Genomic DNA, 26,453 nt, shown 5'->3' with positions numbered 1-26,453 from the left:
AGATTTAAGAAGATAAGTTAAATAATTAATTAATATGAAGAAGGTTGGTTTCTCTCTTATGTGAGTCAATACCCTCCAAAAATTAAACCGTTGATAAACTCTCAGCGAACGCCTCCTTGTATCATTTTTGCATTAAAAGAATTTGCATTCGTCTAAATAACAGGCGATCGAACAGAAGCAATGGGGTTAGTCAATATTGAAAGAGAAAATGGAAGACAGTGAATTAAGATACGCTACACGCACGCATATAGATAAAGAACGTTTGGATCCCACGTCAGACAAGGGCGATAAAAGACCCTCAATATAAATAACTTTTCGGTAATGAAAACATAACACCACATAAAAAAGAGTGTAAGTTATACACGCTAGTAACTTTGTACGGTCGTTTACGTCGCATTTCTATCTCTCCCACACGTGTTCGACTTAGTAAATGTTTGCCACCACGAGTGCAAATTGCTCAACAAAACGATTTTGTTTTCAGTATTGTGTGTTTTTCTTTAAAACACTAAAAATGCAAACATCATTATTATTTTCTTATTTGCCTTCTTCGTTTGGTCAACACGCAACGAACGCTTTCACCTATCTCGATAAATAATGAGACAGGTGAAAGTGGCCATCATGTGTTCATTAAACTTGCTGCTGTCACCGTTGACTGGTTAGATGAAAAACATCGATTAGTCACGTTAAACTGAAGGCTGTTTCAACGATTGACCACAAAGACGTTGCTATTACGTTGTAAAGCGAATGCAGAACCAGGCGCTTCGAGTCATAGTCATTTATCGGTATAGGTGGTTTGTATTTAGTTTGCTTGCTTTACGGCTTATTAACCTCTGTTGGTGTTGATACTACTATATATGCGTTCGAACGTACGTGATGAGTTAATAGTAAACTGGCACTGTCATTGGCCATACTGATGTGTGTGTGTAAGTTAGATTTTACTGCCCCGTCACTATCTATGTTTAAACTGTGAGTGCGTGCGAATATGTGTGTGAACTACTTGTGCTAAAACCTTTTATAGCGCCATTTTGTAATTCTAAAGTGTTTTGTTTTCAGTTCTTGAGAATATATTTGGACGCTTTACACGTGTTTGATATTCTATATAACTGATTGGTTAAATTGTTAGTATTGAGTTTCATATCTTTCAAGAAATTCAAAGCGAAACAAAACTGCCAGTCGTAGTACAACACTGAATCGGTCACCACCATTGTTCACGAAAACCACTATTTTAATTGCTTTCAACGAAATAGATTCTCTAAAACCAAAGTCGTCTTTAGGGCTGCCCGCAACCATTGTAAAAGTGTTATGGAAAATCCGAAAGAGTCCTATGCCAAATCTGTTAAATCTAGTGTCCGAGAAAATGCTAAGTTCCCACGGTAAATCTCTTGTTTTTTATTATTTTTCCTGTGCTTAATTTGTTTTATTTCTTTTTGTCCCCACTGTATTTAATTTTATGCTATATCGTATATATTGTATACGTGTGTGTGCGCGTGTGCTGCAGAAGGTCGAAAGGTGTGGACGTGCCAATCGATCGTACAACTAAGAGAGATAACAAATATAGATGATCGGTAAAAGACGATAGGACAGCGTGTTTCATTTTTCCCAGGAAAAAGGGTTACATTTTTCGACAATGGTTAAGATCAGCCGGAGCGAAGACGGGCGTCTCGAAGGGTAGAGATCTATGAGTCCCTGTGTAGGATGACGTGCCTCAGGTTGATCTGAGTCGTATAGATAGAGTCTGATGCTGGAAATGGTAGCCAGTCAGTGGGCACTGGAACAGGTATCTAGACATCAGTGGGCACTGGGGTAAGTAGCTTGACGTTATTGAGCTCTGGAAACTGTTAGCTGGGCTTCAGTAGATGCTGAAACGGGTAGTCGCGCGCCAGAGAACACTAGAAAAGGTAGCTGGGCATCAGTGAGCACTAGAACTGGTCAGTAGGTACTAAAACAGGTAGCAGGACATCAATCGGCACTGAAAACTGGTAGCTGGACGTCAGTGGACACTAGAACGAGTAGTCGGACGTCAGGGAGCTATGAAAATCGGTAGCTGGACGTCAGTGGGTGCTGAAACATAGATGGGCTTCAGTGGGCACTGGAGCCGGTAGCTAGACGTCAATGGAAACCTGTAGTTGGACGTCATTGACGAGAACTGAAGCTGGTAGCTGGACGTTAAGAGCCACAGAAGGTGGTGGTTAGAAACGCTAAAGCTGCAGGAATGAGTTTGGGCCTGCACGAAGTGAGCTGAAGGCGCTGAACCCTGCAAGAATGAGCTGGAGGTCGCTAGTGTCGCTGCAGGAGTGAGCTGGAGGCCGCTGGGGTCGCTGCAGAAGTGAGCCAGAGTCGCTGTAATCGCTGAAAGTGAGCCGGTTAAAGCAGTTTAAGGAACAGGCTATGAGGGCGGGTTCTAGGAGGCAGGCAACAGTAGAGAGTAGAATATGTATCCCACACAGGCAGATTGTGACTCGCATTAATAGTGTGTTGAGTAGGCTTGAAAGAGATGTTTGGATCTTGCTGCTGCTGTTGCTGCTGCTGCTACTGCTGCTGCTGCTGCTGCTGCCACTGGTTTCAACGGCGATTTAGTCTGCCGATTTGATCAGAGTAAAGTCGATATAGGTGTGTTCCCAACTCTCGGACCGAAACGGGGATTTACATTCATGAAAAGCCGTGTTACATGATAAGGGATGTCCCCTTTTCATGTAAGTAAAAAAATAGGGAATTAATTAAATGTAAATATAAAATATGATAGTCAAGGATTCGAACTTGCGAAGCTAGATTTGGAATTGAGAATTCCAATCATAAGTTAAAATAAATACAGAATGTTATTGAAAATAAGGAATGTGGAATCGCAATTGTTTAGCTCACACAAAATAGTTAGATATCTGTTTATTGGAAAAGGAATATAATGATGAAATTTGTTTCTGTGAAAATTAAAATAAGGAATTTAATCTTCAATTGAAATTGTAAACATATTTTGTAAAGAGGTTACTCGAAAAATAGGTTACTGAACTCGTGGTGTCATGTCAGCGTGGGATTTTTGCAACGTGATGCATGTCAAGGCAACGTGCTCGATGAGCACATGTTTAATCATGCGATGTACGAGTTCTCAATATAGGTAGAATTTTAGATGCAGTCTGGGAGTGAAGAGAGTGAAGAGCCGAGAAGAGCCGAGAGAGAGAGAGGTCAGAGACAGATGCTGACACCAAACCTTGGAAGAGAAGGTTAGAGAAGAAAAGCCATGTAAAGAAACTTTGAATTCCTCGAGCGAAATCAGGACCGGTCATGAAATAAAGGACGCTATCACGTGTTTTTGTATCTGCGTCGTTGTGTTGTTATTCAACAGAAAAGGTATTGTCCATTTATGTTATAAGAACCTTGATAAAATCATCATCTAAAAAATATGTGTTAGAAAGTATATGTGTCAAACTATAAATGTTATAGAAACACTGCCGTTCACAGAACTGTCAAAAGTATAAATGTCAAACTCTCGGTGTATCTGTCTATATATCAAATCTCCTCTCATTGGGTATTACATGCCGTTGGCTATTGTAGTAACATGTACAATGTCTATTGTATATATACAGAACTGTCTCTCTCTCTCTTTATATATACCTGTCCCTATATATATATTTTATACTCCGTCCAAAAATACAAAGTCTGTTATTTTGTTTCGTTTCGAAAAATTGAGTTTGTGGGGTTTTTTCTTTGTTGTTGAAGACAAAGTTGTTGTTATTTTTGGCAGGCGTGGTCGTGACGTATTTCCGGGAGTGTCTGTCACGTGTCTGTCTCTGCCGACCAGCGTGTTTTGTTTACAAAAACAAAGCTGCGGTGATATAAGACCACAAGATGTGTGTGTGTGTGTGTGTGTGTGTGTGTGTGTGTGTGTGTGTGTGTGTGTGTGTGTGTGTGTGTGTTGCGCTGTGTATCAGATCACCGGTTCCACTTAAAAAAAACAATGGCTACGCTTGTCGGCAGAAACAGAGCGCCTCGCACATGCGTGCTGAAGGACTTCCGTTTTGTTCTTATCACAATCAAGAGAACACACACATTAAACTTGACATTTCACAACTAAACAAAAATAACAGACTTTTAATTTCAAACCGAAATTAATATAGACGCGGACAATATACATCTTAAACACTTTTGATTATAAAAAGTTCAGTCAGAAATTAATAATAGGCATTTACATGTTTATCGGCACCATTCATAACATCAGCATTATTTCATAAATAAACCGCTTTCGCAGTACAGAAAAAACTTTAAGACGGCTAGGGAGCAGGAAGCCTTCTGAAAAATGTGACTTTGATTCCCCCAATCAAGTTGTCCGAGTCCAACAACCGAATGGTCTCAGCAGCAGTAGTTCAAACAGCCCTTTTCAGGGCTAACTACTACAAATTATAATTGCGATTCAGACAATTAGTGAACGCCGGCTCACTCTCGCGCTTCCTGCAGCTTCCAGTGTCTTAAGCAGTTTCTAGCCTCAAGCAGCTTCAAGCCTTCAAGCGCCTTTTGCAGCTTCTAGCAACTTCTGCAGCTCCCAGCGCCTCTTGCAATGTCCAGACTCCGATTTCCAATGCCCACTGACGTCCAGTTATCTGTTCCAGTGCCCACTGACGCCCGTCTACCAGTATCCAATGCCCATTAACGTCCAGTTATCTGTTCCAGTGCGCATTGATGTCTAGCTTCTTGTTTCCAGAATCCACTGACCTCCAGCTTCCTTTCCCCAGTGTCCACCGACGTCCAGCCACTAGTTTCCAGAGCTCACTAGCGTCCAGCATCCACTGACGTCCAGCTAACTGTTCCAGTGCCCACTTACGTCCAGCTACCAGTTTCCAGATCCCATTGACGTCCATCTAATTGTTCCAAAGTACAATGATGTCCAACCACCTGGTCCAGTGCCCACTGATGGTCAACTACCGATTTTTAGTGACTGATCCCGTCTCGCTATGGATGATCCTGAATGCACAATCACCGGTGGCAATAATTTACCATTTCGATTCTCGGTAAATATAGCATGATACATATCGTCTTTAAACGATCTGTCATTCTTCTTTGCAATTGCTGTTATTTCTTTGTCTTTGTGTCTATCTTGCTAGTTGTACAGTTCATTGACATCTTCACCCTTTCGACCCTTTGCAACATATATATGTGTATGTGTGCGCGTGTGAAATTTTGAAATGTTATCGAATTATAGATTGTATAATACTGTGTGTGTGTATATATATATATATATATATATATATATATATATATATATATATATATATGAATAAAAATAGTATTATATATGCGATATATACGTGTGTGTGTGTGTGTGTGTGTATTTAATATATGTATATTATATTTAATTATTATAGTAAATAATTATATATATATATACATATATAATATTTTATTCATTGATATATATATATGTGTGTGTGTGTGTGAGAGAGAGAGAGAGAGAGAGTGTGTGTGTGTGTGTGTGTGTGTGTGTGTGTGTGTGTGTGTGTGTGTGTGTGTGTGTGTGTGTGTGTGTGTGTGTGTGAAAAAGAGAGGCAATGTATATATGTATGTTTGGGAAACTATTTGAATATTCTATGTAGTTTTATGGCAGCATTTCAAATTGTATTGCCGTTATCTATGTTCTTTGAATGCACTTATGAGTTCAGATAGGTTTTTACGTTTCTATGCGCATGCGCATAGCTTATCGATATGACCCGCATTTTCTCTTCTCAAACAGAACAAACTGAATTGTTGTTAGTTGTTATAAATGTTATTTTAAAAAATCAATTCATTCGCATATCATTTTCGCTTCCGTTTCTTTGGCTTTTCGTTTGACTTTTTTTTCTTTTTTTGTTTTGTTTGTTTTTGTTTTGTTGTTTTTTTGTGTGTTTTTTATTTGTTTTTTGTTACCATTTACTGCCCACTAGTCATTCAACTGGTAAAAACTTTCATTATGCTTGTTTTTGTTTTATTCTCGCTTGGAATTATAACGATAAAACAGCATCAAAGTGGTGGTGTTGATTCCACAGAAACGTGATTAGTTTCTACATCTAATTTGATTACAGGAATTGAAATCCAATTTTTATTACATATGAGACAAATAATGGCCGACCTCATATTTATGTTATTTTCGGATACTCATTTGAACAAGCAGCCCAGAATAATATGACAGACAACATCATTGTCTCCGTTCAGTCTCAAGAGACAATGGACACCCCTGTAAGTGTATCTGCGCGTGTAATTGTAAAGCAAGGGTTGCGAAAGAACTACCAACACCTCTCCCGGATCGCCACTGCTTGGGTCCAGTAGCGAGGAGAGGTCTAAGACTAACTGGAAACAATGCCGAGATAAGCAGAGAACACATACAGTGCCTGGAATTCCCAAATAGTCACCCATTTTAGTACTGACCGTCCTCAACGTTGCTTAACTTCGGTGATCGGACGGGAATCGGTGTGTCAATGTGACTATGCCGTATAATAGACAACATACTGGCAACATACACCCAACTCGCTCTCTCTCTCTCTCTCTCTCTCTCTCTCTCTCTCTCTCTCTCTCTCTCTCTCTCTCTCTCTCCCGACGTTGCCCGGTGTTGAATTAGGATCGACAAAAGTTCCATACTTTTAATACTTTTATTGTCATCGAAATCCATGATATCGTTCGGTCGTTAATCAATCGATTGGTTGCCTGCTTTAGTCGGGGACCCAACGCGATGCACCGGAAGGAGACTTCACATACCTCTCCGCAATGACTTAGTTCACAATACATTGTTGTCTACATTGCACTGTAGAGAACCTACTGCTGATTGTATGCAATTATTTTTATATAATATGTTGCATAAAGTTAAAAATGCAAAAGTCAAGTACCATGGTTCACCTGTGCTCTGAACAGAAACATTAATTTCAAACGCGCTCTTGTGTTATTAAAGAACCTACTGTTAATTTTATATGCCGAGAACTTCTGTTTGTGCAGTTATAAAACTCCTCAAATGCACGTGTGATGTTTGGCTGTTTAAGGCCGTTATATTTAGCCAAAATCGAACTGTTCTTCCTTTAATTGGATTTTTTATCATCAATTTTCGATACTAACCGGAGGCATTCTGATACAAAACTTATTTAAGAAAACTCCCAAACACATAAAGTATATTTGCGTGAAATTTAAACGAACATACGGAATGAACTCACACACAGGGACAAAGTGACTATTCCATATACCTATAAAGTTGAGCTTTTTCCGCGTTCTGGCATTGATATTATAAGCCTACTTTTTCTATTTAAAAATCATTAAAACAAATTTTTAATACACTCATGACTTCTTAATATACTCATAACTTTTGAAATCATTAATAATCAATTGAGAATTGGCTCTCTAGTAATAAATACGAAATCTGCATGAATTAAAATATAATATGCTTTTTTTACGACCGGGCAAAGCGGGTGACTTGCTAGTGTATATACATATATATATATATATATATATATATATATATATATATATATATATATAAACTAGCAAGGGAGACCCGACATTGCCCAAGATTGAATTATGATCAACGAATGTTTTATACTCCCATATTTTTATTGTCATCGAAATCGGGGACATCGCCTATTACAATCAAATCGATTGATTGCTCTAGATTGGTACTCATGTAAGGGTACCAGGAGGAAGCTTCGCGTGCCTTTCGCGGTGACTTGGTGTGACAACGGTCATGGAAACAAGCGTCCAAGAGTGGCGTGTGCGTATTGTTGAAAGTCACCGACACTCGAACACGAAACCCCGACTGACTGGAAACGAAAATATGGCATATCCAAATTAAGACGCGGTCGAATGTGAGCATGTAAAAAGCCGGTATTTCCTTCATTGGCAAGAACATTCGTTTTGTTGACTCGGAGTCGTTTGAACGTAAGGTTAATTCGCGTGTCAGTGGGAAGAAAGAAATACAGATTTTTTACGAATGTCAAAACAGAAAAATAAAAAGGATTGTTGTTTTTGCGCGTGGCGAGAAAAACTCTTTTTACAATTTTCGGCAGTTCAAAGGCAAACTTTAATTTCAACACTTCAAACTTTTTCGTCCGTTATCCTGGCGAAGTTACGATTAAGAAGCTACATGATGAAGCTATTTACCGAGGAGGGAGACGCATTGGCATGGCTGAAGAAGTTAAAGTTGGTAGCGAGACATCACAAGATAGATGGTTGTAAGCCTACTTCTATTGTATCTGCAGAAGGGTACATTTGACCTTCGACTTAGAGATGAGCGAGTGACCAACTGGACGTCGAGCAGATAAAAACTCGATTAAAGGATGCATTTACGACGAATGCAGATGTTTATGCTGCTATGATGCGCGAATGGTGCCAAAAAGGGGAAAATGGTATCACTGTTTGATCTTCGGAGACCGTATCTCCAAGTACGAGTTCACAAAACACTGTAGTAATACCAGACCGTAGAGGTCGGTGGAAATAGATACTGTCTGAGTCGTTTGGGGCTTGACTTGAATGTGGCTCCTCTCATTATGAAGGCTATTGTTAGCAGGGGGTTATCGCAGGTGGAAGCTGTGGACCGCGCAACATCGACTTACATCCATGATATCTTTGTTGACGAAGACGTTGTGCCTGCCACTCGAGACAGGGAACATTTAGTTTGATTTGGGCTAGAATGCAAGGACTTGGAATGACTTGGAGACGGCACACGCGTGCTGGGACTGACAGTCTTAATCGAGCACAGTGTTCTGCACTGGAAACAAGGAAACGCAATCACAGAAATTCCTAATATCATAACACGACGGACTGTATTTTCCTTGTGTGGAAAGCTAGTAGGGAACCTCCCAGTATGTGCATGACTGCGTGTGGCATGCGGAGTAATAAAGAGAATATCCTGTTCTAATATAAACGGCTGATACAACGTGACTTCAAAAGACGACGAGTCATCTTTGACCTCACTAGCCAATGCTATATACTGGCACGAGGTTCGGGTGAAAGGAATCGATGTAATTTCACCAGTAGCAGGCCCCGAGCATAGTCCCAATAAAATTGGAGACTATGTGTGGGTGAAGGCACCAAAGAGTCGTACAACGAGATTTGGCGAGGGTCGGTTAACCGAGATAATTAGTTCACATTAGTCCATCTTGGTGGATGGGATGCTCCGACATGTGAAGGATCTGCTACCCTCGATACAGTGTATTCTCATCAGAAAAAGATTCCGACAGCATAACATCTTCGGCAAGCGTGTCAGAAAGTCTGATACCGGATGACGAAACAGAGTTAGAAGATGCTCATGAGGCAAGAGTAGAACCGCATGTACCTGAGTAAACCACTGGTTGTGAAGAGGCCCCACAATTGCAAAGAAGCACCCAACAAAGACGTCCATCGCCGGGATGCTGCCTGTGTGATCATGAGATCAGGAAGGAGTGTGACAACAGTCATGAAAACAAACGTCCAAGGGTGGCATGTGCGTATTGTTAAAAGTCATCGATACTCGAACTCGAAACCCAACTAATAAAAAATATAAAGGTGACATATGCATTTTAAGATGTAGTCGGATTTGAGCATATAAAAAGTCGGTATTTCTTTCATTAGCAAAATAATTTTTCTCCTAAAAACATTGCAGCAGAATTAGCAATAACCGAAATGAGGGGAAATAGAGAGCTTACCTCGGATACATCTGTTGTAGTTCGGGCTGAGCGGAAGAGAGTTCCAAGATGGCGTCCATGGGTTTTTATTTGCGTTTACCCCATGCAATTATCGTCAATCTGTCTGCTCCCGCGCGATTATGCAAATATATAATTCCCAGCCGCTATATAAACATGACGCTGGAAAGCAGTCAAGCAGTGTCCTGCAGATTGTGTGTAGGTGATTCTGCCGATTGGATTGTTCTTCGTGACGAACCACGTGTCTCCGAGAAGAGATGTTTTTTTTTCTTGTTTGTGTCTCCTTCTTCTTTCCCTACGGTTATTACAGCCAAGAAATCTCTCTCTTATAGAGGTGGACGATTTCCTATCTGTGTTCCTGATTTTTTTTTTTTTTTTTTTTGCCTACTACATTTTGCTTCAACCTATTTCGGCTCTACTATGGCGAAGGTGCGGATAAACAGTGATATTATCAAGTCGTTCTCTGGCGAGGGAGACGTTGTAGCATGGCCAAAAAAATGAGACTTATCGCACAACTTCAGCAGGTGGATGATGCAGCGAGTCTGCTACCTTTATATCTGGAAGGTGGTGCACTGGCTCTCTACATGCAAATGGAGGAGGACGATCAAAAGAAGATAGACCAGATTGAGGCCCGATTAAAGGAGGCATGTACCGATGACGCGTTTGCAGCATACAGAAAAATAACTATGGTTAGATGGGCTGGCGAACGTGTGGATGTTTATGCCAACAAAATCAGGCAGTTGGTTGGATTGGCCGGATTCACAGGAGATAGCTTAGAGAGACTCACAAAATTGACTTTCGTCACTGGGTTCCCTAACGCCATCTCAATTGCTTTTCAACAGGTGCCGAACATCAAAGCCCTGACCATGGGGGAGGTAATGGCGAGAGCGAGAATTTTGACAATGACCGGGGAACAAAATCAGGACATGGTTGCGGCCACACGCTCATCCAAACAACAACACGGTCCATAATATTCTTGTTAGTGTGACCTGTTTCAAATGCAATGTTAAAGGCCACCTTGCAAAGGACTGTCGAAAACGTGGAACACGGTGTTACCGGTGTGGTGAGAGTGGACACTGGGCTCAGAACTGCTCGGGAAACGAGCAAGGGAGGACGCATAAGTGCCAGTCTCCTTCCCCACCAAGATGCGAACACCACGCTCCCGGTGATAAGCATTCATGTTGTCGGGACGCGATGTTTGGCGCTTATTGTAAAATGCATGTAAAATCGTCCTAGAGCATCCTGATGCTCTAGGACGATTTTACATGCAGACCGGTGCCGGTCTTGGAGAAAAAACGAACGTGAATGTCAAAACGATTGGTGGAATATCCCATGCGTGCTGCGGTGTTGGAGCGGTCTCTGTATCCACTGATGAATGTGTGTCTGCCAGAATCGATGTGTTGGTGGTGCATGGCAAACCGCTGGGGTTTGACTTGCTTCTAGGGATCGATGCCATAAAAGCTCTGGGAGGTGTTATTGTCGAGCCTACAGGACCAGTGCTGCTGGGCGGCAGGAAAAATATTAAATGCGCAGCCATTTCTATTAATGAACCGGATTTCACCGCCACCTTTGACCATCAAAACCGAACGTGGACCGCATTGTGGAAGTGGTCTGAGGACCCCCTCCCTGAAAGGTTACACAATCGAGTGTCTGAATACCCAGTGCCGGTAGAAATCCGTGAAGAATACACGCAGGAGCTCCGCAACTGGATAGTTAATTGTTGGCTCGTGCCGTACCCAGAGGATAAATTGGGACCCTCCAAAGTCCTAATTCCCCTGATGGTTGTGATACAGCAGAACAAAGCCAAATTGCGCCCGGTAATGGACTACCAGGAGATAAATCATCACGTAGACGCGTTTACGGCCAACGCAGATGCTTGTGCGGCTAAGCTGCACGAATGGAGACAAAAAGGTGCTAACGTATCTCTACTGGACCTCAGGAGAACATACCTACAAGTTCTGGTCCATGAGACATTGTGGAAACTGACGAGAAAAAATACTGTCTGACCCGTCTGGGCTTCGGTTTGAATGTGGCTCTCCTGATAATGAGAGCAATCGTCAGTAAAGTATTATCTCAGGAAGTAGTTGTAAGCCGTGCAGCATCTGCTTACATTAATAACATTTTTGTCAATGAAGACGTGGTGCCCACGACCTGTGTAAAAGAACACCTAGCGCAGTTCGGGTTGGAGTGCAAGAACCTGGAGCAGTTGAAGAACAGTGCACGGGTGCTGGGATTGACGGAACACAGTGAATTGCGGTGGAAGCGAGGAAATGCAATTCCAGAGGCTCCCAGCATTATTACGCGACGAACAATGTTTCCCTGTGTGGTCGACTTGTCGGACACTTTCCGGTGCGCAGTTGGCTTCGTGTGGCTTGTGGAATACTCAGAAGGAGAGTAAGTACGGTAACGAAGGGCTGGGATGATGAAGCAAGGGACGCCGTACTGCATCGTATGATGTTTGAAATCTTAGAATTTGTCCAGCAAAACGATCCGGCCTGTGGAAATTGGTGTGTGGACGGCAAAGAGCTGAATGTATGGGTCGATGCTAGGCCCCTAGCAATTGGTGCAGCCTTGGAGATGCGTGAAACTGTGTTGGAAGATGCATGTTGCCTGCGACCTGAAGATGACTCTCAACATATCAACTTAGCCGAACTGGACGCTGTATTGAAAGGCATCAATTTGGCTCTTCAGTGGCAGAGCAAGGTGCTACACATAAAGACAGATTCTGTCTGCGTATACCATTGGGTCTCGGACACGCTAACTGGAAAGGCGCGAGTACACACCAAAGCAGCAAGCAAGATGCTTATTAGGAGGCGACTAAGCGCTTTCAAGGAGCACGTGAAAGAGTACGGGCTAACAGTGGACGTAACGCTGGTTCGATCAGCACGAAACATCGCTGACCGATTGACATGAGTACCACAGCGGTGGTTTGAGACAATGAAAAAGAAAAACGGGCTTGACCCGGTGATAGGCATGGTCCACACAGACGAGCTGGATGAGAGTCAAATCATGGCTATTCACAAAGGTAGTGGACATCCGGGGGTGCGACGCACTACATACTTTGTCAGGAGAAGTTGCCAAACCACGACAAAAGCAACCGTTAAAACGGTCATATGGAAATGTGAGGAATGTCAGTCCATTGACCCAGCGTCAGTCAGGTGGAAGTTAACGAGAATTGGCAGAGAATTAGAATGGATATCACACATTATGGCACCTTCCATTTTTTAACTCTAACAGACTATGGTCCATCGCGTTTCTCCATTTGGAGGAAATTGGTGAGGCAGGACTCGACAAGCGTGATTCATCAGTTGGGGGCAGTGTTCCTCAACGGTGGCTCGCTGCATGAAATCCTTTTAGACAATGACACAGCTTTCTGCAGCAACGCATTCCAAGCCTTTTCACATAAATGGGGAGTTCACTTGCGATTCCGTTGTGCATACGCTCCAGCTGGGAATGGCATAGCGGAGCGATGTCACTGTACAGGGAAACGAATAGCAACTAGAATGCACTGTCCCATACAGGAGGCTGTCTACTGGTATAACATCACACCAAGAGACGACACATCTCCCTTTACTGCGCCTGCCAACAGGATTTATCATTACGAAGTTCGAGTAAAGGAGACCAATCTCGCAGCTGTGTCCCCAGGCAATAAGAACAGCTCTTACCAGGTTGGAGATTGCGTGTGGGTTAAAAGACTACAAAATTGATGTACCACAAGGTTCAGCAAGGGTGAGGTGACCAAGGTAATCAGCCCTCAATCGATTTTGGTGGGCAGTGTGCCTCGCCACGTGAAAGATCTGCACCGTCGCCATTATGTTGTTACATCGGAGGAAGAGGAAGACTCAGACAGTACGAAAGGACAGAGAATATGATGCAGAACGACGGAGAGGATTTTGAGCCATACAATGCACATACTGAAGAAGCGGAAGAGGGACCACCTGTCTTGCCTTTAGGAAGGAGTACCTGACAAAGACGGATACTGCCCCCCTGCCCTGATAGTGAAACACAGCCTATGAAACAGATTGGTGGCAATAACGGTGGTAATGAGAAAGATGGCAAGGAGGAAGTGCTGCCTCCGGTTCTTCGAAGAAGTACCCGACAAAGACGACTGTCCCCCTGCCCTGTTTGTGATTATGAGATCAGGGGGGAGTGTAGCAGAATTAGCAATAACCGAAATGAGGGGAAATAGAGAGCTTACCTCGGATACGTCTGTTGTGTTTCGGGCTGAGTGGAAGAGACAGTTCAAAGATGGCGTCAATGGGTTTTATTAGAATTACCCCATGCAATCCCCATAGAATCGCGTCTGCTCTCGCGCGATTATGCAAATATATAATTTCCAGCCGCTATAAAGGCATGACGCTGGAAAGCAGTCAGGCAGTGTCCTGCAGATTGTGTGTAGGTGGTTCTGGCGATTGGGTTGTTCTTTGTGACGAACCACGTGTCTGCGAGAAGCGAGTTTTTGTTTTTCTTGTTTGTGTCTCCTTCTTCTTTCCCTACAGTTATTACAGCCAAGAAATCTCTCTCTTATAGAGGTGGACGATTTCCTGTGTTCCTGATTTTTTTTTTTTTTTTTTTTTGCCAACTACATTTTGCTTCAGACATATTTGGGATGATGTGGGTACAAAAATCAGGTGATAATACAAAAAGAATGTTCTCAACAATGAAAGAAATACCGGCTTTTTATTTGCTTAAATTCGACCGCACCTTAATTTGCATACGTTAGCTTTTCGTTTCCTATCGGTCGAGTTCGAGTGTCAGTGACTTTTAACAATACGCACACGCCATCGTTAGACGCGTGTTTCTATGACAGTTGTCACACTTAGTCTACAATTCCTTGTAGTCTACAATGTATTGGACTAAACCATATTAAAGTTTAAAATTTAAAAGTAGAGTATCATGCTTCAATCGTGCTCTATACAGAAACATTAATTTCGAACGCACCTCTGTCATATCAAAGAACATACTGTTGATTTTATATGTCTGACCTTACTGCTTGTGTGGTAATAAAACTTCTCAAATGCACTTATGGTGTTAGGCTGTGTAAGGTGTAAACTCATAACGTCAAAATCGCCCGTTCCTTCTTTCATCCGATTATTTTGATTATCGATACTTATCGAAGACATTCCGATACAAAACCTATCTAAGAACACTGCCAGCTACATAAAGGATGTTCGTGTGAAATTCCATAAAAATCAGATCAGCTGTTTTCGAGTCCGTAGGGAACGAACTAAAAGACACACAGACACACAAAGTTCCTTTTATATAATAGTAGAGATTCTAAAATATTTACTTGAAAATTATTATAGCTATAAAGCCCCTTTAAGAAATTAAAGTTGAGCCCTTTTTAGAGAATTCAGAAAAACGCGGTCAACTTTAGCGCGTATGTGATATTCCGACTTCCTGCCGTTAAATACTGCCTCTGACTTTTTCCTGTGAATGCCAGCCGATATTTATACCTTAATTCCTTTCAATGCTTGTGTCAATTGGCTACAAAGTCATTCTGCACGAAGACAAACAATAAGAAAACAAGCACGCAAGATCCACAGTTTTAATAGTTAAATAGACAAACGTGACCCAAAGAATCCTTTTCCTTTTTCTTGCTCTTTTTTTATTTGATTGATGACGTCATTCTTTCATGACGTCATCCACTGTGTCCGTTTATCTATCATCTGTTTCAACGAATGATAGAATCTTTTAAGGAGGTGAGCAGGCTTTCTGATGTCATTTACTATTGATGTTTTTGTAACAAAATTAAATTTTAAAAAAAGATAAAAGAATCGTTTTTCGTATCGGAAAATAAGCACAATTTTTTCCGATTCCAATACAAATTCTGATACTGATTCCGATTTTGTATCCATCTAAAAGAGGTAGCATTCGCTGTGCATGTTTCTGCTCTATGGAACAGCCAGCCAGAAAAGGTAATATCGATGCCTACCATTTCCAAGTTTGACAAACATTCGGCCTGTATATTGATGCACATAACTTCTGTCTTCTTTACATGGTGTTTTGTATTTTGCTAATTTTTTTTATTTTATTTCAATGAATTTTACTTTATTGATTTACTGTAGGTATACAGAAGGAATTCTCAACCTGAGTCCACATGGACATCCGATGTTCACAAATACTTAAAGGAGATCCACAAAAAAATTATTTTTGTTTGTTTGCTTACTAAATGCATTTGTTTTATTATTGGTGGGACAATTCCAATGTTTTTCCTGATACTGATACAATTACCACTTCCACACTAAATTCCCGATTCTGATTCAATTACCAATTTCAGATTCTGATTCTTTATAAGTCTCTACGTATTTAACTCTATAGTTGTTATTTTTTTTTTTCGATTACTGTAAAAACATGTGCATATATTTTCTCAAACGTAAAACCAGACTTGTAAGGGATGATCGATAGATTTTAGTTTTAGTAGTAGCTTAAAATCAATAAATATTTGTTATTTTATCATTACAGTAGAACCCCATGTTACTGCATTAAAAATTACTAACAAAATACCGTACAGTATATAATACAAATGCATACAATAAAATAAAAATATAAATAACACCGTAAGACAGGGCAAATACTATAACCAGGGGCCGGAAAAACATTGTATTCCACATCGTAACCTGAAAAAAAAAACGCATCCTAGGGCCACTGTATCCTGAGGTTCTACTGCACTATCAGCAGTGGAATATTTTGCTTTAAATAAAATGAAATTTAAAAAAATACGATTAAAGGAATTGTTTTTGGTATCGGAAAATAAGCACACATTTTTTCCGATTCCGATACTGATTCTGATACTGATTCTGATTAATCATCACAATACTAGTTTTCATTGGACTTTTTTTTTTAATTTGTATTTGTATTTTATGCTATAAATATAACAAAATTTAATTAATTGTTTCTTTTTACTAAGCGATAAACAATTTAATTGTACATTCACATTTTGAGTCCACAGATGATAAAATATCTCTCACTGCGTTCACAAGCGAAATAAGATACGGAATCCCTAATCTAAAGCGTATAATTTTGTATTTTTGCATGAATCCACAAACTAAGTTTTATTTTCAGTTTGTTGTATTAAATGAACTGAATAGTAATATAATGATTTCATTTCAACAAAAAAATTAGTACAGTTATAACTAGGGCTGTGACAACAGAATATTCTTTTCATTCTTTTGGCTCTCAGTTATATATCCGACACAGTTAGACACACTTAATTAACCGAGAACCACATCCGTCTATATAAAAAAAAAACATATAATATGTTAACAGATATATACTCAAGTCAAAACAATGAAAAGAATATGCTGTTGTCACAGCCCTAGTAATATCCATGTTTCTACAAAGGTTGCAAAAATTCATTTGTTCCTTTAAGCATGAAGTTCTAATCGTTTAAGCAGTGGAGTCGATTTTAATACATTTTTTCCTGTTCTGGACTACGCTAGACATGCTCACCAAAATATCACATTCACTCCAGAAATCACGCCTTCTTTGTTAATCACTAATTTATTAGAGAGAGCGAGAAAGAGAGAGAGAGAGAGAGAGAGAGAGAGAGAGAGAGAGAGAGAGAGAGAGAGAGAGAGAGAGAGAGAGAGAGAGAGATTGGAAATGCTTAAAGAAATTCACCCTTACTTCATTTTCACTTATTGTAATTACCCTGATTGACATGATGGTGTAAGAAAGTTCGAATGTAACATTAATTTTTATTTCCCTATCTTTTCACACACACACACACACACACATACATACATATATATATATATATATATATATATATATATATATATATATATATATATATATATATAATTTATTTATACAAACATTGATAGCTACATATGTGCACACATGTTTCTGTAATCAATCGTGCTTGGGAGATTACGTTTTCAGGCAAAGAATTACCCTCGAAAACTCTTTTCGAGTTTTCGAGGGTAATTCTTGGCATGAAGACGTAATCTCCCAAGCACGGTTGATTACAGAAACATGTGTGCACATATGTAGCCATCAATGTTTGTATGAATAAATTTAATATACCTGCTCTGTTTACTCATTGAGTACTTTTTGGTAGACATACTTTGTTTCATTGGATGTATTTCTAGGAAACTAAACTCTACTACCATAATATATATATATATATATATATATATATATATATATATATATATATATATATATATATATATATATATATATATACTAACAAAAGTACCCGTCGTTGACTGGGTTCAAAAACAGCCTACAGAAAATGAACTCTGATTTATGAAAGTATGATAGGTTATGAAAAGGAAGGGTTGTAAAGAAATAGGTTCGAATTTGGGGGTATCAAAACCAAAGCAAAATATGATGAAAGTAAAAATAAAATAGATAACCCCCATAATTTATTATACCATACCTGTTCACACTGAAACACTTATCATAATATTCTGTGGATCTATATTAAAAAACCTTGTTAAACTTTGTGACATATTTCCATTCTATGGAGGTCAGGCACGAACGAACACCCCATAATTTATTATATCATATTTCTTCAAAATGAAACATAATTATGAAAGTATACTTACGCAGATAGATATGAAAAGTCTTTATTAAAGTTTGTGCCTATTTCCATTCTATGGAGGCCAGGCGCACAATTTTATTATACCATCCCTATTTAAGTTAAGACATACTTATCAAATATATTATTATGTACATCTATATCAAAAACACTTGTAAGTGTTGTTTTTTTTTAATTTTTAAATTTTTTATTTCCATACTTTGTGGACCAGGCGCGTATGCAGACCCCACAATTTTTATGAATCATCATTATGCCAGATCAAACATACCCATTCCTGTGTCTCGATACATCTTCTATCATTATATATGTGATCAGTTTTCTATAATAGTCAAACATATAGGAGCCTATATGTGACCAGACACACACACAGATGTTCAGCTTTATATATATATATGTGTGTGTGTGTGTGTGTGTGTGTGTGTGTGTGTGTGTGTGTGTGTGTGTGTGTGTATAACAGTATGGCTACATTCCAAGTTCCAAATATTTATTTCTCTTACCAAAATCTTTCACTATTACAAAATTCCGGCACAATTTTACAGATCTGTTTACTTATGCAGAAACAATCGAATTATTATAATATCAATATCGAATCTTTTCATACGTATATTCTCCAGGAAAAATAGAATCTTTTTTTTTTTTTTTTTTTTTGCTTAAAATAAATTATGCATGAAAACTTAATGTCGGAAAAAAATGGAATTCCATACAATATCAATATATATATATATATATATATATATATATATATATATATATATATATATATATAGAGAGAGAGAGAGAGAGAGAGAGAGAGAGAGAGAGAGAGGGGGAGAGAGAGAGAGAGATCGGTTAGTAAGGGTCTCCTAACTCTCTTCTAAGTGTAGAGCACCCACTGTTTTCTAATTAATCAAAAAACAAGCATGTCGATCTCTAAATGGGGGATAGGAGGTAGATGGTATGGCAAAAATAAAACAAATCAGAGTGCAATATTGGAATCGATGGTGTCCTCAAAGATTTAAGATGATATTGATCTATAGTGATAAGTAGAAGATTGTACATCTAAAAACAAGAATGGCTTTAAAGCTCTCAAAATTCATACTAGAAAGGAAGATTAAGTAGGTAAACTTAATTTCTAAGTGACACTTTTCTGGAGATTGACGGTTCAATCCCCAGTGCGGGTGATACGAAGAATACAACTGCAAATGACTTAAGACTTCTACCCGGTTATGGCTGACAGGATGAGAGCATGTTACTTCGATGGATTAAATAAAGGTTTATGCTCATAATTCTATACAGATTCCCGAGTTTTACAAGATTCAATTAAAAAAGGTCGGAGGTTATATCGGCCAAAACATTGTGAGAATAACATTCCAGATGAGAATAGTAGTCTAAAGAATCCAAATAATAGAAATTATTAATCCTCATCTTAAAAAATTCAGAAACTTCTAGATTCTGTTGCTGGTTATCAATTCATTCTGGTATCAACTTCACTATGGCCACCTCCAAGTGATTTATTTATTTATTTTCAGTGCCAATTTCTAAAAATTGAATGGTTTCTTATATTTCATATTTTTTCATGTTTCCACATGGGAGCATTGACAGCTAAACCGTTAAGTTAATTTACTATGAGTTATTGCCTCCAGATCTGTATAATTGCAAGGAGAACGGATTTAAGGGAAAATGAAAGAAATGGTTTTAAATTAAGGTCAAAATATTCTATGCAGACGACACCGTCGAACTCTATAGTGATTTGTTGCTATTGTAGTGGCTAAAATTGATGGAGTAATTATTGTACGTACTTGACGTTCCACAGAAATTTTCAGAATTTCATTTTCCCTTTGCTATGCTGTTTTTTCTTTTTTTTTACCAAAATTTTTAATTTCATAAGATTCCAAAAAAACAAAGTTATTTATTATGGTCTGTTTGTTTGTTATTTAACGACCTTTCAACCATTATAAGGTCATCAGAAGTTAAGCAGGGTATTTTTAAACTATTTTACAAATTTTTGCAATGTTTCTGTAGCAGTAATGCCACAAACAATCTTACTTCGAAGAAACAGAATGTATACTCTCTTTGCTACTGGTGCGTGGAAACCAAAAAGAAGACGTAATAAGTGTGATTTGTTTTATGGAGGAGAACGTGATAAGCTCACGTAATCACTTGAAGTAGCGAGATTCAATGAGAATGAAAGGAATCAAACTTAAAGGGGGAAAAGCAATATTTTGCTTATATCTCATCGGTGAACAGTCATCCGTTCATTTGTGTGTGAGGGGGGGAGCTGGAAAACTTGACTACCGTTCGATACGTTGATGCCACTTCAACAAAAATTCTAAACACTACTGAACAAGCTATTTCGGCTAACAAATAACCAAACGCAAAGCATTTGACATTCAGCTTAATCGCAAATTTTATGGCATCGCACGCGATCAAACAATGATAGAATGGTTGGAACAGGTAGAGCTTGTGTACGAAATGTGTGATGTTGATAATGTCAAGCATGTTTTATCACTCAGGCTGAGTTAACTCGTGAACAAGGGACGGATTTTAAACAGGTGAAACTACCTCTCTTCATGACTTTTCCACTAGATACTTTTGTTTCATTTGATAAGTTTCGCTCTAATGGTTTGTGCCCCGGAAAAAATTTTGGATGAATACATGAGGGACCTACAGTACCCGGCTTGTCTAATCGAAGAAAACCCTTCTGACCAATGGCTTAGTTGTGCATTCATGCCATGACTCTCTGATTCGGTTAAGCAATAATTATGTGGGTCCTCAAGGAGCGAGTAAAGGACTCTGGGAAAGATGTTTACTATGGCTTAAGCACTCATAACAGAAGATATAGAGGTGGATGAGCCTATTGCTGTGCTAGCCACACAGTCTTCTTCTTTCTGAGTGTATAGACTCAACCTCTGACCAGCAGGATGCAGTCGCAGTGAAGTACCATAAGTGTGAAGGTTGCAACCATTTTGCAAGAGACTACTGGCAGCTTTGGGGCAATGCACGAAGAGCATTCCTGGAGACATATTGTTATCAGTCCTAGCAACAAGAACATGTCAGATCGAGTTGTCTGGTAAAGGGCGAGAGGCCAGCACAACTCCCCCCCCCTAAAGCGTTACCCATAAGAAAGGAAAAAAATCAGTGGATTAGTTTGGATAGCGTTGGTGGATTCCAGCTGTTCCTCATCCATTGTTGCTATGTCAACCCAAAATATGGAAAAGTATCGCAATTCTAAGCTACAGTATTGATAGCATGACTTAAACAGTCACCAATAAGAATCCCCTGAAGACTAAAGTATTTGTAGTAAACAGCAAGTCATTGGGACTTGACCTCCAGCTGAGAATGGACATTACCAAGAAATTTGGCGGCATGCATATTGACGAAGTAAGCAAGATACATTTATCTAGGCAACTCTTGGTCTCAGTGCGACAATAGAACTCGAACAGCCTGACTTTTATGAAGAGTTCAACCAATGCACCAAATCCTGGACGATGTCATGGAAGTAGTTTGGTGATCAGCCACTAGAAAAATTATGCAACAGAGTACCAAAGTATAACATCCTTGAAAGAGCAAGGATGTTATACTTTGCTACTCTTATCCTGTGATATTTTCAGCTGTTCCTGTCTGTCTTGTTTTGTTTGAAGGGTTGCTCCATGCTGTCATCTTGCTTGGTCAATTTTGTGACTGTGCACCTCGCAGTTGATACATCTGGCAAAGTCGATCCTTATACTTGCAAGAGCAGAATATAACATACAACTTTGGGTTGATAATAGGTAGTTGGTTCCTTAGCCAAAAGAGTAATTGGGCCTGGTTCCACTTATGGCAGTCATCCATCAGAAAAAACTTCCTGAAACCAAAACCACAAAAAATAACCAAGACAAAACGCAATATAAGTAGAAGAAAAAAAAATTAACTATATTCGATCTGACATCATATCCTTTTTTCCTGTAATGTTTTCAACTTTTCCTGTCTGTCTTGTTTTGTTTGAGGGGTTGCCCCATGCTGTCATCTTGCTTGGTCAATTTTGTGACTGTGCACCTCATAGTTGACACATCTGGCAGAGTCAATCCCGGTCGTTTAAGCATCAAACGTGAATTGCTGCGTGTATTCTGTCATCCGTTGCATCTCACAGAGTAACAATCCAATGATCACAGCAAAAGTTAAAACATTAATTTGTACATTCATTACACAGGCCGTAATCATCGTACTCGTTGTGCTTGTCTAAAGTTGCTGTTTTCTCCAGTCAGTGCTACAACAAAGGAACCCTCTCTCCAAACAAACCCCACAAGTCCAGTGTATAAACAAATAATAAATGTTCATTTTTTTAGGAGGGAGGGATACTCGTTTTCCCAGGCTGAACGACAGACTTGCAAAATTGAGATTTTTGCTTGAACAAGCCAAAATATATAAGTACAATTAAGGTAATCCTTCAGCTAAGTGCCCCAAGGACAAACTAACCTTACCCAGGGAGGTTCATCGGTCCAACTGACCAGAAGCCTTTAGAAAAACCAACTGCCACCTCGAACGTCCAATTGCAACTGACTGCCTAACTTGCAGAGGCCCAACTTTCATTCTCATCCCTTCCCATGTTCTTGGCTCTTCACTCCTAACTGGAGATATTAGATGCTTGTCTTTTTCAGTGGTCATCATTCGACCACCCAAATGTGTACTACTCGAGATATCCATCGGAGATAACGGTTGGAGAGTTTTCATTTAAAGAAGCTTATCTGCAGATAATCGTGGACATTACTTTTTCTTAATAAGATACTTATTCTTTTCAAACAAAGAAAACTGTTCTTGGTCGTTTCAATTCTATGTGCACACCTTACTTTCTTTAATGAAGCGTCTATCACCTGCAATGTCGTTCATTCGTTGGCATCATTATAACATGCATCCTAGCGCATGTTTACAAATTGATTACCATAGTTAAACGTACAGTGTATTTTTTTTCTGAGTAGATGTATGTGGCATAGTCGTGTGCATCCAATATGAGTACATGTTAATACGGTATCTTCTGGGAGATGACGGTGGCTAAGTGCTTAATGACATAAACTGACAACCAGAAAAAAACTTTCACTTAGGATGTTGGCAACCTTCACATAGTACCTTCCATAAGTACCCAATGTTTTTCTAGAGAGGATTCTAATTAGAAAGATATCAGGAAGATTAATGTGAACAGTAGAATCATCTGATTCATAGAAATGAATTAATGACGATGGTTTAGTTTCAGTTGTTCCTATTTACTTGCCTTCCCACGAGGGCTGAATTGGACACAAGGTCGGTTTTTTATGTGGGGAAAATCAAGTTCCCTAAAAAGGGCACTCTGAATAGGAATAAAAGTTTAGAAGGATTTCTCCTTCACTAATCGAGATTAGAAGAGGTGAAGTGTAGTATCAGAACAGATACTACACTTTGTTCCTAGCAAAAAAGCCAAGAACAAAGAGGGTATTTATTTGCTCCCCCACCGAGCAAATTAGGCACAAGGCCGATTTTTAATGTGAGGAGTGAAGGGGAAATGGGGACCAACTCCCCGGGGAGTAGGGGAGCTGGATAGTGACAATTGGTATGAAGGGTTTCCCCTACATTGACCAAGGTCTGATATGTGGGGTTGCCCCTCATATGGTCTTTGCTTGCAGTATCTGCCAGAACAGATACTACACTTTGAGGTATTTATTTGCTCCCCCACTGAGCAAATTAGGCACAAGGCCGATTTTTAAAGTGACGAATGAAGGGGAAATGAGGACCAATTCCCCAGGGAGTAGGGGAGCTGGGTAGTGACAATTGGTATGAAGGGTTGCCCTTACATTGACCAAGGTCTTATATGTGGGGTCTCCCTCACATATGGTCTTTGCTTGCAGTATCTGCCGGAACAGATACTACACTTTGAGATATTAAATCCTTTATTCATGTTAAAAATACATTGAAAATCAACAATGAACAAAAAATTTAGGCACATTTTGATCCCGGCCCGAAGGCCAAGAACAAAGAGTCTTAGCTTCACTTGTTTATCATATTAATGTTTTGTGTTCCAACTATGGGTTGATGTTCATACAATCTGTTTTGGGGAAATATGTTGCATTCTATTTTAATTTTATGTATTCTTTGATTTTCCTTTTAAAATTTGTATGTGATATTTTCACATCATTTATTTTCTGACTGAAAGCTGTGGAGAGGAGAGGTCTAAACTATCTGCATTTTGTTTATAATGATAATGATAGAGTTGAAAATAAAGAGATGCCCATCTCCTTTTTTTTTTTCTTTTTTTTTTTTTCAGTTCAAGCAAAGACCCATTCGTGAGAATCTATGAGACTCTATCTCCCAAGACAAACATATGGCTTTGAAATTTCCTTAATGGTAGAAAATATGATGAAAAAGAAAAGAACTCTTTAATCTCTCTTTTTGCTTTCCGGAAGTGTATTACTTCCCTTTCTTTACATTTTCTCCTAGACGGCCATTGTTCTCAGTGAGACTCAATCGCTATGTAGTTCTTGGTAAAATAAAGCTTTTTGAAGCATATTCTGGCTTTCTATACTTATTCATTACTAACTGGGCGCCCGGCATAAAATATACTTAAATATGATATTTTAATTTATGCAGATTTCGTATTTATTATTATAGAGCTAATTCTCTATCGATTATTATATATTATATTGTACCCAATATATAGTAGTGATTTCAAAAGTAAATAAAAAATATGACTTGGGTGTCATCAACTAGAATCGAAACCAAAACATACAGAACTCCAATCTTAGTTGTTATTATTTGAGCTATCGTCAGATGAATAAGAAATAGTTAAAAATGAACCAACTTTAACATATAAATTTGTGCAAATGACGCTTTTAGTCGACTTACATCTGCCAAGTTCCATTTTTTTTTATTTTGATCCCTAAGCAGCAATTTTTACCAGCTAAAACCTCATAAAGAGAACGATCTGAAAAAAAAATTCAATTATTTGATCCATCTTACACCACTCTGCGACTTTACATCTCGAAGGAGATGCACTTTGAAAAAATGGAGACAGACACACAAACAGACACAGTGGGTTTTATATTCATTATTATTATTATTATACTTCGACTTATTCATTGCCCATATCAGTGTTATATTTCTTATTATATAGAGATGCCTCCTCAACGCAGATGCGCTTCAACACTCTGTTAACACTGTATAGCTCAAATTGTATTTGTCATAAACATAGCTCAAATTCTATTTGTCATAAATTGGGCTAAGAATTTTCTGATCGTCACTTTCAAACCATTCCATTCATGACGTTGCGAAAAGGGAGAGAGAAAAAGAAATAGTTTAAAAGTCAAATTCAATTGCAACGATTTCCCATTAAACTAATACGATATTTTATTATAGTTATGACCTTTTTCTTCTTTTTCTTCTGATGTTCGTTGAATTCTGTTTTGAGATTAGACTTGTTGAGAAGAGGGAAATGTCAGAAAAAATGCATGACTGTGAATGTGAAAGTTTAACGAAAGGCGATGAAAAGGATGACGGATGGCCAATGCGGCAGAGGCGGTTTATTTGGTTGATCTCTTTTGGGGTTATTCAGAACCTGTGTTAGAAATTATGGTACAGGCCCAATTAGAAAACTAATGGTGGAGCTCCTACTCTACGTAGTAAAATCTATGAATGCTTATATTTCATATGAACAAAAACACGTACAAGTCTAGAAAGAAAAAAAAACAATAAGCATTAAATGCTAGGTATAATGATAAAAAAAACCTTTAAAGGCAATAAGGTAAGTCAATTCTTTTAGAAAAATACTTTTCTAGTTTTTATGATTTGCAAAATCGGTAAATGATGAGTTTTTTTATAATTGAAAGCCATATTTAATTTTAGAAGAGTTTCCGATGGGTAGCTAATCTGTACAATTCCTGGAGATGCAAAAGAGTTTTCGCTGGGCAGCTGATCTGTACAAGTTCTCAAGATAAAAAAAAATGTTTTTGGTGAGTAGCTAATTTGTACAAGTCCTGGAGATGAAAATGAGTTTTCGATAGGTAGCTGATCTGTATAAGCCTTGGACTTAAAAATCTTGCATGCAAAGAGCAAATATCTTTCTTGTATGGACACAAAAAATGATGTGCAGGAATTCTAAAATATTCAATATTTTTATGGAGCAATTCCAGTTACTGATTGGTTGCTAGAGAACGTGGCTCCATTTGATTGGTCAGTTCCTATTGCCAGTGTCTATAAGTAGAATCTTCCAATTTTCTTTAATCATATTCTCATAATATATAAAAAATATTGCAACAAGTTTAAAGGGGCAAGCATACTGTGATAAAAAATTGTACATAGGA

The 26,453-nt window shown here is 38.8% G+C and overlaps 1 long non-coding RNA gene across 1 annotated transcript; it reads left to right on the top strand.

Moving 5' to 3' along the window:
* Positions 1 to 4,044: 4,044 nt before the first annotated feature.
* Positions 4,045 to 24,661, top strand: LOC145240165 (uncharacterized). Its single transcript, XR_013862502.1, has 2 exons — positions 4,045 to 4,997; positions 24,422 to 24,661. It is a non-coding gene; the product is annotated as an uncharacterized LOC145240165 (long non-coding RNA).
* The last annotated feature ends 1,792 nt before the right edge of the window (positions 24,662 to 26,453 follow it).

Source organism: Euprymna scolopes, chromosome 19 (assembly GCF_053919585.1).
Source record: "Euprymna scolopes isolate OS-2025 chromosome 19, ASM5391958v1, whole genome shotgun sequence".
Taxonomy (NCBI): Eukaryota; Metazoa; Mollusca; class Cephalopoda; order Sepiida; family Sepiolidae; genus Euprymna; species Euprymna scolopes.
This window is presented reverse-complemented; position numbering and strand designations above follow the sequence as displayed.